The sequence below is a fragment of the Bombus pyrosoma genome, linkage group LG10 (genome assembly GCF_014825855.1).
Source record: "Bombus pyrosoma isolate SC7728 linkage group LG10, ASM1482585v1, whole genome shotgun sequence".
Taxonomy (NCBI): domain Eukaryota; kingdom Metazoa; phylum Arthropoda; class Insecta; order Hymenoptera; family Apidae; genus Bombus; species Bombus pyrosoma.
In genome coordinates, this window is record NC_057779.1 from 15,847,623 (window position 1) to 15,862,168 (window position 14,546).

At 31.6% G+C, this 14,546-nt stretch overlaps 1 protein-coding gene across 1 annotated transcript in view; it reads left to right on the forward strand.

The window, feature by feature from the left end:
- LOC122571475 (vesicular acetylcholine transporter) overlaps positions 1 to 14,546 on the forward strand; it is a 202,259-nt gene that overhangs the window by 102,156 nt on the left and 85,557 nt on the right. The window lies entirely within an intron of this gene.

Consider the following 14,546-nt stretch of genomic DNA (forward strand, 5'->3'; position numbering starts at 1 on the left):
GAAATACGTTTGTACTTCAAGACTATCTGTTTACATTCCCAAAGAGGCTTAAACCCACATAAGCAGTTAGTCTAAAAAAGATTCATATACATCACTTGCTTTTATTGCTGGTGAATGATAGAGTGTCTCCGCTACGAAATTTAAATGATGTCGTATCATTCCTTTTGGCCAGGTCTGAGATTGAAAATTTCTAATATCTTTTTCCTCACGCCGAAATTTTTTCACTTTTCGAAAGGTTTCTTTTAGAAAGACTGTGTTCAAATAAAACAACAATATAGTAGCAAAATCATAGAGATCGTAACTCAAATAATGTTTGCTTGAATCATTTTGTCTAATTTTAAATTTTATACCATCTTGTACGTTTATAGCCAAATATATACGATAAATGAAAGCTTATGCATACTCCGTAAATAAATAGGAGAATTGAAATCATGAATATAGTTTAGAAAATGAATATAGGTACTGATTATGAATGATCACGAACCAAATACATTGGAAGTTTTATAGAATGATGAATAGGAAGCATACATGTTCGGTAGGATTAATATACATGGTATCTTAGAAAGCATAGTACAAGCGGTCGAGTAGTGATTCTACGTGCAAAAATGAGTTGAAAAAGAAGAATAACATTTTTTTGTTTAAGACTCCTTTTTCGAGAAAAATGAGATTGAAGATCGTTCGGGTGACCGTGTACTAATCATAAGTTTCGAGGTATCCGACTTTTCTTTCCCCTCGTTTTGATATTTATGTATATGGACAATGTCACGATTTGCTTCCTATCATTACTGTTATCTGACTTTCACAGTGTCCATATTTAAAATGATTTCATGAATAAGGATAAGAGTATTACTTTTTAAAAATCATTCTATTAATGTTACAAGCGTTAAATATATCGCGTTGCTGCATGCGTACCTCTGTTCGTCTAATAAAATTATCATCAGCACGAGCTGAAAGAAAAATGGGATACCTCGAAACTTATAATTAGCACACGGATACCTGACGGATCTTCAAATTCATTTTTCTCGAAAACATAGCTTCAAAGAAAAAAAGTGTCATTCTTTTCCTTCGACTTATTTTTACGCGTAGAATCACCATCCAACCGCTTGTATCATGATTTTAGAGACATTCTGTATAATATTTATGTAGGAATAAAATATGCTTAAAGTTGCTATAGGAATAAATTAACAATATTTTTTAAACTTTGATACATTATACTTGTATACAACGCTTTTAAACGAAAGGTTCGCGAAGAATATAATGTTAAGAGGTAGATATCTTCTGGTAAGTGATTATATTTTAGTAAAATAATCGGCGATATAGCGATTGAAATTCATACATAAGCCTTCAAACTATAGATACATTGCATACATGTATCTTTATCCTGATAAAATATTGAAAAATATTGTTCGAATACAAAACAAGCTCTTTTAAACGAAAGTCGTTTAAAACAGAACGGATGGGAGTAATCGCAAAAATTTGTCATATAATATTTTAACAACTGTATTCGTATTGGAGCTAAAATTTTACCAAGCAGCAATTTCTCTCCACGATAATAAATTTTAATATTGCAAACACCGAAAAAATTAAACCATCTTTATCATGCAACGATAATAAATCTTATTTACGCGAAAAAGTACCTATTTTGAAATTTTTAAAGGATAACTTAATACCACAATTTCAAAAATTTTACCATAAACACATTTAAACTATTTTTGCGGGATAAATATATTTCTTTTTTATCATTGATCGTTGCACATGACGTTTACGTGACATTTAGTGTGAGTTGCTTCTCATAGATGCAAAAGGTAAATATCAATCTGCCATTCTCAAAAATCTTCAAACGGCGCGACGCAAAGCTTACATGACTGTCTCGTTGAATATTCAGAGTATAAAAGATTTGGTTCAACCCATACCGTCTCACGAGGATACCCCACTTTTCCGATGTACATCCGTTATGTCGGTTATTTCGATAACTATAAATGTTTTCAGTTACGTTCAAATAGTTCCGTCACGTTCATGCGAATGAAAATATATCGGCTCAAGCGGATTTGAATTTATTTTAAAAGAAATATTAACTGAATGATGGAATTCAGATAAATGCAAGGGGACTTACAAACAATACTTTCAATATAAAATTGTATATATATAGATACTTAAAATTGTCAATTCAATTTGTGGTTAGTTTTAAGTAAGTTGCGCTAATTGTGCTATATTTTACAAAGTAACAAACGAAAATTACTAAATGATAGATATACGTTTGAATACAATAGAAAATTTTTAGTCCCTTTTTAAATTATTGGACATTTGAATTTTTATTAAGTTAGATCATTTATTTTTTAAATTAAAATTTCATTAATAAATTATTCATAATAATGAAAGATAAATACGCTATTATAATTATCAAAGATTTCAGGATAATTATATTTTTCCTATCCAATTTATCAAACTACAAAGAAACGCGAAAAATGCACGTACTTACGTATTACATGGCTACCGAAGTAGAGTAATTCTCGTTCACTTCAAAACAAATGATCCGTAAATCTATGATGCAAGTTTTTCTCACGTTGTTCATATTGCGAATTCTGAAATGCCTGAAACATCACTACGTTTTCATCACATCAACCTGATTATCCTTAATGCAAAATGAATTGAACGAGCAAAATAGCATTTGCAGACAGTTCTTTGTAGGAGATTCCGATGAACATCGGTGATAAATTAACCGTTGCGTTTGCCTTACGATAACGATTGTCATTTGTTATTCAGTTAAACATCGTGTCATGGAACAGAACCATACAGAGAACATTAATGCCACGAACATGGTAATGTGTTAAAATGAAATAAACGTTAGAAATTGCTATTTCAAACTGCCTTTAGTAGATAATTTGTTATCAATATTTATGTATTAGGTTGTCCGAAAAATTTCTTTCCTTTCATAAGGAAATAATGAATGCACATTTTCCGTTTTATATTATTTTATCGAATTACGTATGACCCATTTTCTTCTATGAAAATAAAGATCACAACGTTCGACAGATTAGGTTTCATGTTTACATAAAGATGCGTTGTTGTAAAAGACGTGTCTGTAAAAGAAAGACACTTTTTGGCAACTTAATATACATATATACAGGCTGTCTAAAATCGTGGTACAATCAGCCGGGTGGTGATTATACATGGAAAAATAAATTGAAAAAAAGGAATAATATTTTTCCGCTTAAGACTTCATTTTCGAAAAAGATGACGTGTATTAGTTGCAAGTTTCGAGGTATGAAATTTGTGTTTCTGCTTATGTTTGTGTTACTAAATCCAAAGTGTACTCCAAGAATAATAACAGTGTTGAAAAATTGAATGTAAATATCGTTTTGGCTCTCAAAGATTTAAAAAATACGCGTAATTCAGTATGAAAATTTATAATAATTTAACTCAAAGGATGTACAGTTTTATATGCAGCAACATAATCATCATTTCGGACGCTTGTTACGTTAATCAAAGTATTCTTAAAGAGTACTACGCTTGGCTTATTTACGAAACTATACAGATTGAATAAAAGAAAATAACAGGAAGCACATCGTAGGAATGACCATGCTTAATAACACAATACAAACAGAAAACTAGCAGAAGCAGGAGTTTCATAGCTCGAAACTCCCAATCAATACATCGTTTCCTGCCGAATATTCGAACTCTTGTTTTCAAAAATAAAGCTTTAAATGAAAAAATGTTATTCTTTTTTCCGGCTTATCTTTTCACGAATCGCCACCCGGACTGTTGTATTACCATTTTGAGGACACCCTATATGCACCAGATGATCTAAAAAATCAGTCGCCACGATTTTTCACGCACGTCCGATAGTCAGATAACAAAGTTAATCAGCTTTTAATACAAATTGCAATATCATAAATTTCAAAAAAAGCTTTAGTTCGCTGAAAAGTCAATGTCGCCTCTATTTTTTAAAAGGAACAATGCATTTTTTAATTTTCTGCAAAAAGGTATCAAGGTATTTGGATCCAAACATGATTAACTTAAAAGATGTTTTAACTTCAATGTTGTAAAACTTGTCTTGTAAAAAACAAAGAAGACATAAAAACAAAAAAGTGTTACGCTATCTTTCCTTATCTTTCACACGATTAATTTTACGATTTATTTTTACAATATTTAAGCTCAAATATTTTTTAAAATCACTTTTTGAACTTAATACTTTTTTGCGGAGAATTAAAAATGCATCGGATGGTGTAAAAAAAATGTAAAAAAAAAGTGGAGCTAACTTTAATTTCTCGTTGTAGTACGATCTTTTTTAAGTTCTTAATATTGCAAATTTGTAGTCGGTCGAAAGTTGATTAACTTTTGTTCGAAATATTCTTTTTGTTCGACTATTGTTGATCTGACCTGAAAAATCGTGGCGATTGATCTTTGAGCCACCCTGTATATAGATATAGATATTATATATAGGTTAGCCGAAGTTAAAAAATGCGTAATATTGAACACATGATGTCTATTTATTTTGAAATGCCAAATTTGACAGAAGTTGTTATATTAAAAAAAAAAAAAAAAAAAAAAAAAAACTGTAATGACCATTTGAAAATCTTTGTAGCTATAATAATAATTCGCGCACTCTAATTAATATCATCTTATTTTTACGTATCTTACAGATTCTCTTCGGGTTGAAAGCTATTCCGTTCAAAGATCCTTTAAAACTTTTTATTAATTATTCATTCTGGACGGTTGAAAGGTTAAATGCCCCGAGTTTAAGTGATATCGACTAAAGATATCTATATATAATCGGGAATTATGATAGTCGACCTACTTGTTCCTTGGAAACGTCGATTTCGCGTTCTCGATAATAATTCCTCATTAGGAAAAAATATCGAGTATTCTATCTGTTGGATTTCTTGCTCGAACAGTTAGCATAACAAAATTTTTTAGCATTCCAAGTATCTAACTTCATAGAAAATATTTTTTAGTTGACAAATTTAAGTGACGCAGCGAATAAATTTGAAGTTTGGAATTGTAATTATAGAGTTTCCGTGCTTATTATACAATTAAAAGCGTAGAAGGTTTTCTTGGTTTCTTAGTTAACACTTTGACTGCCACCTTGGTCATATATGACAGGCCATGGTTTCTCCTGTGACACCACGGTGGTCATTGGTGACCGGAGCGCTTCAACTTCTTACAATAGTAAAAATTGTATGAAAATTGATAGTTAGGGCATTTTGAATATAACCGATAAATAGAAGATACTTTGAAATAAAAAGTGCCCCATTGAACAATTAAACGTTTTTATTAGAACATCAATAAGAAAAAATGAGAACAAATCTTGCATCTAACGGTGCACTGTGTTTGCATCCATATCATTGAGGGATAATCTACGAATATTATTATAAACACACCTTAGAAAATAATCGTAAATGCTGCTTTATAATCATATAATTGAAGTTAGAAGTGTGCACATACCTTACCATTATATATAGAATAAACAAATACTGTTTACTAATATCTTTTATACGTTACAACAATATATTCTGGACGTTTTGCTTACGACGAAACAACGAATGAGAATGGTTTGTTGAAATAAACTGTTACCAAAAGCCACGGTGGTCACGCGTGACCACCAATAAGATAAACGGTCCATTGGGGAAGAATGTTTTCTTACATCATCAATTTATTATTATTATTTTGCCATTATATGCTTTGAATAATAAAAATATGTGGAGATCTGAGCGAAACATGTGATTTCGGCGTCAAAGTGTTAATGGTAATTAATTTCAAATTCGGACACTGTATACGTATATTATGCAAGCTATCGCAATATAATTATTAATATATACTATGTCCATTTAAAATTTATACACGCGATTACATCTCTATGTAACAAACATACGAAGAAATGTTTCAGACGAAAGATATATAGTATAAAAGGGAACATAATCTAGTAAAATTCAATTTTTTGTAGATGGTTAAGTGAAGATCATATGAAAATCACGTACGTTTTTTAAAATGGAATCATATAGCTTGAAATACAATGTCGATATTTCCTACAAAAAGGTATTAGCACAATGTTGACCGGCAATTTTACTGAGAATTTATCTCATGTCACCGGCTATTATTTCGTAATTGGATGTGGAAGTAAAATAATATAAATAAATTTTAGTAAATTTTATTTATTATTCAACTTTTAATATTTCTTTTTCGTATGATAAACAGTGTAACAATCACCTACGTGTAATGGTACACAACAGCTTTTGCAAATATATCTAGTTTCGCTGCATTTTCCTTTTGAATAGCATACTCTACACGCTCTAGTCAGATTTGTTTTTCTGTCTACATATATGACACAGACAAGTGAAGAATTAACCGATGCAGACTTCTACTACACCGAAATAAATGATTTCACTACCTGTTACCATTGTAGAATTGGTATAGGAAATTGGATACCAGAAGATCTGAGGCGGATAGTCGAGAGTTAATCGTGATAGCTCCTGGCGGTAATCAAGCGATATTTAGAAGTCTAGGTCTATTAAAGTTCATTAAGGAAGCTGTATCCAATAAGAATGAGAACGTAGAAAAAAGTTATCGATACCTATGTGTACACTTGTAAACTGGCAAACACAATATTATGTGCAGAGCGAGTCAGTAAAAAGTACCATCTGGAATAACTCATTATCTATTAATTTTATCAGGAAATGTTTCGAGTGAAATTCACCAGCGGAATGTCCATGAGGATTTCTCCACGTGCAAAAAAAGAAAAAAGAAAAAAGCTACTTCCAGTAGAAATTTTTTGTATACTGTTTTATTTTCTGGTAGATAGGTACAGTGCATTTTATATGCATTGAACAAGGTGCAGTTTATCGGAAAAAATGCGATCAGAAAAATCACGAGATAACTAGTGACCGGTCAACGATGTGTTAACCTATTTATGACGAAAAATCGTTAGTGTAGAAGATGTTTTAACTTCAATTTGTCAAATTTAATTTACGTTGTCTTCACTTTCCATATGCAAATTTAACAAATAAAAGTTAAAATATCTTCTAAACTAATAATTTTTCGACATATATAGATTAATATATTTTTGTGGTAATGCCGGATCGATTATTGTATTTAAATTCGCTTAAGATTCACTTTCATATGACCCCTACTTGCCCACCTATGAAAATACCAATTTCACCAGATTATATCCGCTTTGATACCATATAACTTTTTTCTGAAACATTTATTTCTATTTTTCAAACTTACAGAAATAATCGCCTATATACACTTAAAACTTGTTTTGTTTTTTTACCGCGTTCTAAAAATTTAGTCCGTTAGAATTACGATATTTGCGTTATAAAACATCAAAATTAATTAAATTGATTAATTTTATTAAAACGACGCACCTTCCAAAACCAGAAACGTGTCATTAAATATTCGCGTAAGAGCATAAGAAAATATCAAATTTAATTAATTTAGTTAATTTTATTAAGACAACGTACCTTCGAAAACCAGAAACGTGTCATTAAATATTCGCGTAAGAGCATAAGAAAATATCAAAATTAATTAATTTAGTTAATTTTATTAAGACAACGTACCTTCCAAAACCAGAAACGTGTCATTAAATATTCGCGTAAGAGCATAAGAAAACATCAAAATTAATTAATTTAATTAATTTTATTAAGACAACGCAGCTTCCAAAACCAGAAACGTGTCATTAAATATTTGCGTAAGAGCATAAGAAAACGGAAGAAATCAGGGTAGGGAATGCCGAATAGTCGATGACGATAGAGAAAGGGCGGCGATGAAGAGTCAAGAGGGTAGTTGGTAGGTAGATTCTTTCTCCGTATAAGTGGCACAACAGCATTTTCGTTTCAACCCACGTTGCCTCCGGAGAATTTACTTCTCCTGGCATAGGCATCAACCTACACGAAATATCCTGCGCGTTCTCCGTGACTTTTGCGATCTCCCCATCTCGTGGCCACGGTCCCACGGGAATCCCGGTTCGATGCATGCCCCGGCATAAGCCTCTGCGCGTCCCCATGGCCATCCGGTTCCCGTAGCACATAAATAAATAAATAAATGGATTTACGAGGGCTCGAGCACCAGCTCATCCCGTGACTCGTGACGGTTCGCTGGAACGAAAAAGGGAACCGAGGACCTTCTGCGCTTCAAACTATGCCGGAACAATGCGAATATTGCGCCGAAAATAAAGCGGCAGGCGTGAAATACAAAGCGGTTGAAAAAGGTGGAAGATGAAGATGCTGTTACGTCGTGAATTCTTAGCGATTCTCGACTTTCAAAGTAGACTGTATGATGGTGCGTGAGTACAGATTAGAATTTAGCAAACCAATTGATCTATAAAACCAATTTATAAAACCAGTTTGAACGTACGAAATGCCACTATGGGGGACAGCAGCAATGAGTAACATGAACTAGAGTCGCTACTATCAAAAATACTTATAACAATAGTTAACGCCCCATGGTATGTCAGAAACGAGGACATACGCAAAGACCTAGAAATACAAATGGTCAAAGAAAAAATTTGTAGATACGCAAAGAAATACAAGGAAAGAATGGCAACACATCCAAACTAGCTGGCTGCTGAAACGAGCAAAACCCATATAAAAAGAAGACTAAAAAGAAAACACCCCACTGACCTCACTAAAAAAATAAAACAGACAAACATGAAGATGGTAACCTGCTGGGAGTAGCCACTCACATATTATTTAGCAATAAAGTTAGACAAATTTACCAAATGCCCAGCTGGACAAATTGTAAAGCACAAATTAAAATAAAAAAAAAAGAAAATGAAATTAGAATTTTCATGTGTTCTCTCTTCGAACATTCGTTCTCTTTTGAATAATTGTGGAGTCGAACACATTTGCGACATTATTTCTTCAGTATTCCTCAAAACCACGATTCCATGTCTGTAAATTAAACACTAGGATATCAAGAGATGTTACATGGCGAATTATTGTCTTTCGTGACTAAAGTAAAGAACACAAAGACAATTTTACAACGAAACAATGCTTCTATTCATACAGCCGTCACTATGAAAATGTGGTTTCAAGATTTTGGAATAGAATTATTGCCGAACAAATTCATAGAAGTAATAAAAAATAATAAAGGAAGATCCACTGAATATTGAATGAAAAGGTAACAAAATTAACATGGAGTTTATATTTTTTCACAACCAAAAACACCATTTTAAGAAAAAATTTCAGTTTCTCCAGAAAGAAGACAATTTTTCTTTATCGTACCTTCAATTTTGTCTTACATTACAATATGAAATTATATGAACGATCTCGTCAATCTTTGTTTTAATATTACGAAGAACCTAAAAGTAGAATCGAGTTCATAATTATTCGTGGCACTGTAAGTGTCTAGAGTTTCCAATTCGCATCTTTCATTCCCTTCCACGAGGGTAGGATGCGACAAGTCCTTACGAGACAGGTGGCTGAGCGTTGCGCAACGAATAATTAGTTAACTTCTCAAACATTGCTACCGCCCAGGAGAACGCCGATCTGAGGACGTAGGTGCGAAGTACAGGTCATCTGAATTAGGCAAAGTCGCGTAAAAGTGACGATGCACACCGCTCGCGTGCGTAGGTTCGATACTCCGAGAGTTTACGATACGCCAACTGTTACTGAAGTGTCAGGCGAAACTCTGACTGTTTCGTTAATTTTATACAAATTAAAGTTCTCCTGGTTATAAACGAAATTACGTGGTATATAGCAGTTATACGTATAGAAACCTAAACTCCAAAATAGGAAAATAGGGAAGTCGCATCAGTATCGTAAATCCTGCAAAACTAATTGCTGACGCCTTAACAGGTGCATAGCGGCGCCTTTCGCCTTCGCATTACGCTGATTGCGAGACTTTCATCTCCCGTTTATTAATATATAATTATAATATTATATGAATAAATATATAATTATAATTTGTATTAAATAGTTTGAATAAGTCGTAGATAGGCTATTTCATAAGAACGTAGAATATACTCGAGAATAAACTTCAAACGACATAAGGGAAACCGTATGAGATGATTTATAGAGACGGACGTTTATTTGTCGTGGTTCGCAAAAATATTCCAATACTTACATTTCTTATTATTGATTATAGGTAATAAATTAGAAAATGTAATTAGAAATGTAATTAGAAATGTAAGTAGAAAATAATCCTTTGTTCTAAAAATCATTACTTTATTAAATTTATATTTGAGGAAACCACGTCTGTATTTTGGATTAAATTCTTGAAAACTAACCGTTAGTAATACAAATTAAGAGAAAACAATATTGGCGTCTATTCGTGCTAAACAAATCTATCTATGTATACAAATAATTTATTTTCAATATGTTCAACAATTTTTGCTGTCACATACTATGCACACATGCATTCATTTCTCATAAATAATCGTATAAAAACAAGCAATTGTTGAGAACCAAACGAAATTTTCATTGTTTAATTTCTCCAAAACGAAGGTGTCAGACCCCACAGTTCATGCAGCTAAAATATTTATATATATACTATACTACATATACTTATATAAAACTTACATAAAAGGACTTATATATATATCTACAAGGCTTTGACTGACCAAATATCGTTTACTTGGTTCAATTCAGTTCCAAATAGCACGAAGGTAAAATGAGCATTGTGCCTTCAGCGACCTATATCTGACGCCAACGTCAGTCTTTTGCTAAATTTTTTTCTTTTTTTTTTTATTATTTAATTTGTACTTCACAATTTGTCCGGCTGGACATTTGGTAAATTTTTCTAACTTAATTGCTAAATAACATGTGGATGGATACCTCCAGCAGGATATTATCTTCGAGTTTGACTATTTTTTTCTGTTTTGCTAAGTAAGTGGATTTTTTATATGCATAATTTTTTTTGTTTTGGTATATATACTAATCTCTTGGCAACAGGCTCAGTATCGTATGGCTCCTATGTTTCTCATACGTTAGTAAGTATGAGATGCGGAGCATTTTGTTTTCGCCGTGAGTTTCAGGTCATTTTCCAATAAGAAGTAATCCAGTGAAAAATCCCACAAATTTAGGCCTCGAAATAATTATACTTTTCTAAGGGCTGTTAAATTTCTTTATATTTTTCCAAAAGATCATAATCTTACGGGTAAGATTCTACAATAACTTTTTTAAATATTTGTTAAGTACAAAATTGTATAGTTTCAAATAAATTCACGTTTTCTCCTAACCTTCCGTCAAATTTTTATTTTTATCGCAAAAAGATTTAAACATTTGGTTAAAGTATTACTTGTATAGGGAATTGGGTACTATAATAAGTACTTCAATATTTGTTCGGATCTTTCTAAAGCGCAAAACTGCAAGAAATCAGGCCAGACTAAAAGACCCACAATGCTGAAACTTCATATTCCCGGCGAGAAGTTAAATTAACGTTACGATAAGGCAAAGTTCAATACGTGGAAAATTGATGCAATTACCTTCGAATGTTGTAGCGTGTCTTACAAATAAAATCAAGTGTTTCGCATTATCTTTTAATGTTTGTCTTCATTTTGTATGTATATTCTGTATTGAAAATATTTAACTTAATCGTAGTATTTATAATGAACGAGAAAAATGATTTGTGTTATAGTAAATATACCGTTATGGTTTATAAAATACTTGAAGTACCTATCGAAATATAGTTAGAGGAAGGTTTTATATAGTGCCATTGTTAAATATCAAAATTTCCTTTAAAGTCAGTAATATACTTAAAAAATCAGTATAAGACGATATTCAAACATAATTAATTGCACAAATTAAATCGAAAAGTCAGTAAAAAAGATTGGAATTTATAATTTTTATCGTCACGAAAAAATGTGCATTGGTATAACTATATGTATAAGATACCTTATGTATATCCTTCGCACGAATTTTCTCAAGATACTGAGTAAATTTCCCGAGCGTGCGAAAATCATTTTTGTAGGAAAGTAAATTTTCAAACTACGATATGTAGATATACGTAGGTCTATCGGGCTTAAAACTTTCACACTTTCCTATATAGTTCTACGGGGCTTAAAACTTTCATACTGTTACGATACCCGTACGAGTGCCGTACGAGAAGTTATTCCATCATATCCTACAGTACTGAAGATAAAATTTCGTAACCTTTTCTCATTTCATTTAAAGTATAATCTTACTCTCGCAATATCATTATCGATATAATCTAATATTTTGAGCAGAACTCCTTTATACGATTATCTATTATCACATTATGTTATATCGACTTACATAAAAATCATTATGATCTCATATGATAATTCTAAAAATGAGCTTTAAATCGCTACAATTCGGAGCTTCGTAAATTACAATAATACATAATAGACATAATTAATTAATTAAAAAATTTGTGAATGTATAATATATATTCTACTGGAATTTATCCTGACATATTATTATTAATTACAATTAATTCATAGACTAACAAGTTTTCTTAAATTTCAGTATGTAGAAGGATTATATAAAACTAGGATGTGGAGTAAATTTTGTATTTTGATTTCACTTGCTCCTCATTCGTAAAACATTTTTTGTACTGCTTACTATTTTGTGTTGTTATTACTATACTTATTACTATATTTTACTATACCATTGTTGCACTTATTATGACTTACTTATTATATCTTACTATGCTGATGTTACTATACTTATTATCACTATATTTTACTACGCTATTGTTACTGTTCTTATTATTACTCTACTTTACTATAGTATTGTTACTATAGTTATTATATTATTATTACACTATATTTATATACATTTTATGCCACTTTATACCATTTAATAGGTTTATCATTCAGGGCACACCGAACAGTAAACTATAGAAGTGAATGCTGTGCAGTGAAAACGTGTCTCAAACTTTTGTGATCACGTCTGGATGAGTCATAAATACATGAGCGTATTGTAAAAAAGACTTTTCTATAAACTATGATTGATGATCGACGACACGCTTCGTAACAAAAGATAAAATGTTCCTTTCGAAAGTTATTTGTCATTATGAGAGGGACTGAACGAACTTGCAAAACTTAATTGCCACGTTTTATGGTTATGTAGAAATTAGTTTCGGAGAAAAACACAGTGGTGTGAGATGAAAGGCGTCCATTGAGTAACAATTTTAAAGAATACAGTGTATAGTGTGACAATGTTACGAAACATGTACAATTGAAGACTTCTTGTAGACAACACTGTAAATGCCAAACATATTTTTTAGCAAAAAGAGAAAAAGCTTCTCCGACTTGAAATTACTTTCGAAATTTCATTTGTTTTCATTATTATAGAATCTTAAGCATATAAAATAATCCAATGCATCACGAAATTTTCTATTTTTTGCACTAATATATTCATCAAACAAAGAATAGTGTCTCTTAGTTGTACCGAAAATTGAATGTGCCATTCATTTAAATTTGCAGGCAATATAAGTACCAAACCTATTTGTCCCTAGATAACTGGTACAAGAACAAAAAATATATTTCTTCAAGATGTTCCTTTCATTTTTATTACCAAAATGTGTTTTACAATGTGCAAGTGAGAATAGTTATAAAATTTATGATATTTAGTGTCCATATGCTGGCTATCGCTTAACTTACATTGTCTTATACAAAGATAATGTTGGACGTACAGGTAGCATCAGCCTCAAACAATATTAGTAATTATTTACAAATGGAAATTCCTCATAAATGCTATACTACAACACATTGGCATGTAGGACACTATATGATAAAGAAACAGTTTTTAATTTTTCATTTACAGTGTTGTCTAGAAGAAATCCTCAATTTATGTAATGATTTTGTTATTCAACAGCCCAGATACACATGTAGGTAATTTCTTTGATAAAACATAAATAGATTGCCTAATTCATACTTTTCTGAACACAAATTCATATTTCTTATGTAAAATAATAACTTTCGTTAAATCTACACACCCTGTAACTTTCACTTAATACCACATGATATGCATCGCGATTAACATGCAGCTACATACACGTGCATTTTTGTAATTTTGGCATTTAACGAATCCGTGATGAACCTCAGAACGATACTTACGATGATGAGAGAAAAGAAAATCGCGTTGCCTGAGACCGTCTAGCGTGAGATAGAAGCACGTAACGTGCATGTATGCATTAATAGGGGGTTTGATGGATTAGGAAAAAAGAGGCAAAGGCACGTTGTAATTAATAATAGCTCATACTGATTGCGAAGGTTTCGCAAAGTCTTTGGAATAGATCGGTATACGCTACTGTGTAATTTACCAACAGGTCAGATTCGATCGCCTACCGACCAAGCGTCGTGTATTCGTGTTTTGATTTTTGACACGTACTGTTGCAAGAAAACGCAAGGCAATGAAGAAATAAACGGTTCACGTCTAAACGTGTTGACAGATAACGAGAAAATTACTTAATTAAATACAAAATGTCAAACACCAGACAAATAGAAGAGACGAATTAAATGTTAGAGATTAAATAAAGATTAATTATAGTGCAATTCTACTATGGTAGAAATTTTGTATGTATATACGTATTATATGAAACTTTTCAAAATCCGCATTGTACATGCAGATACGACTAACGTG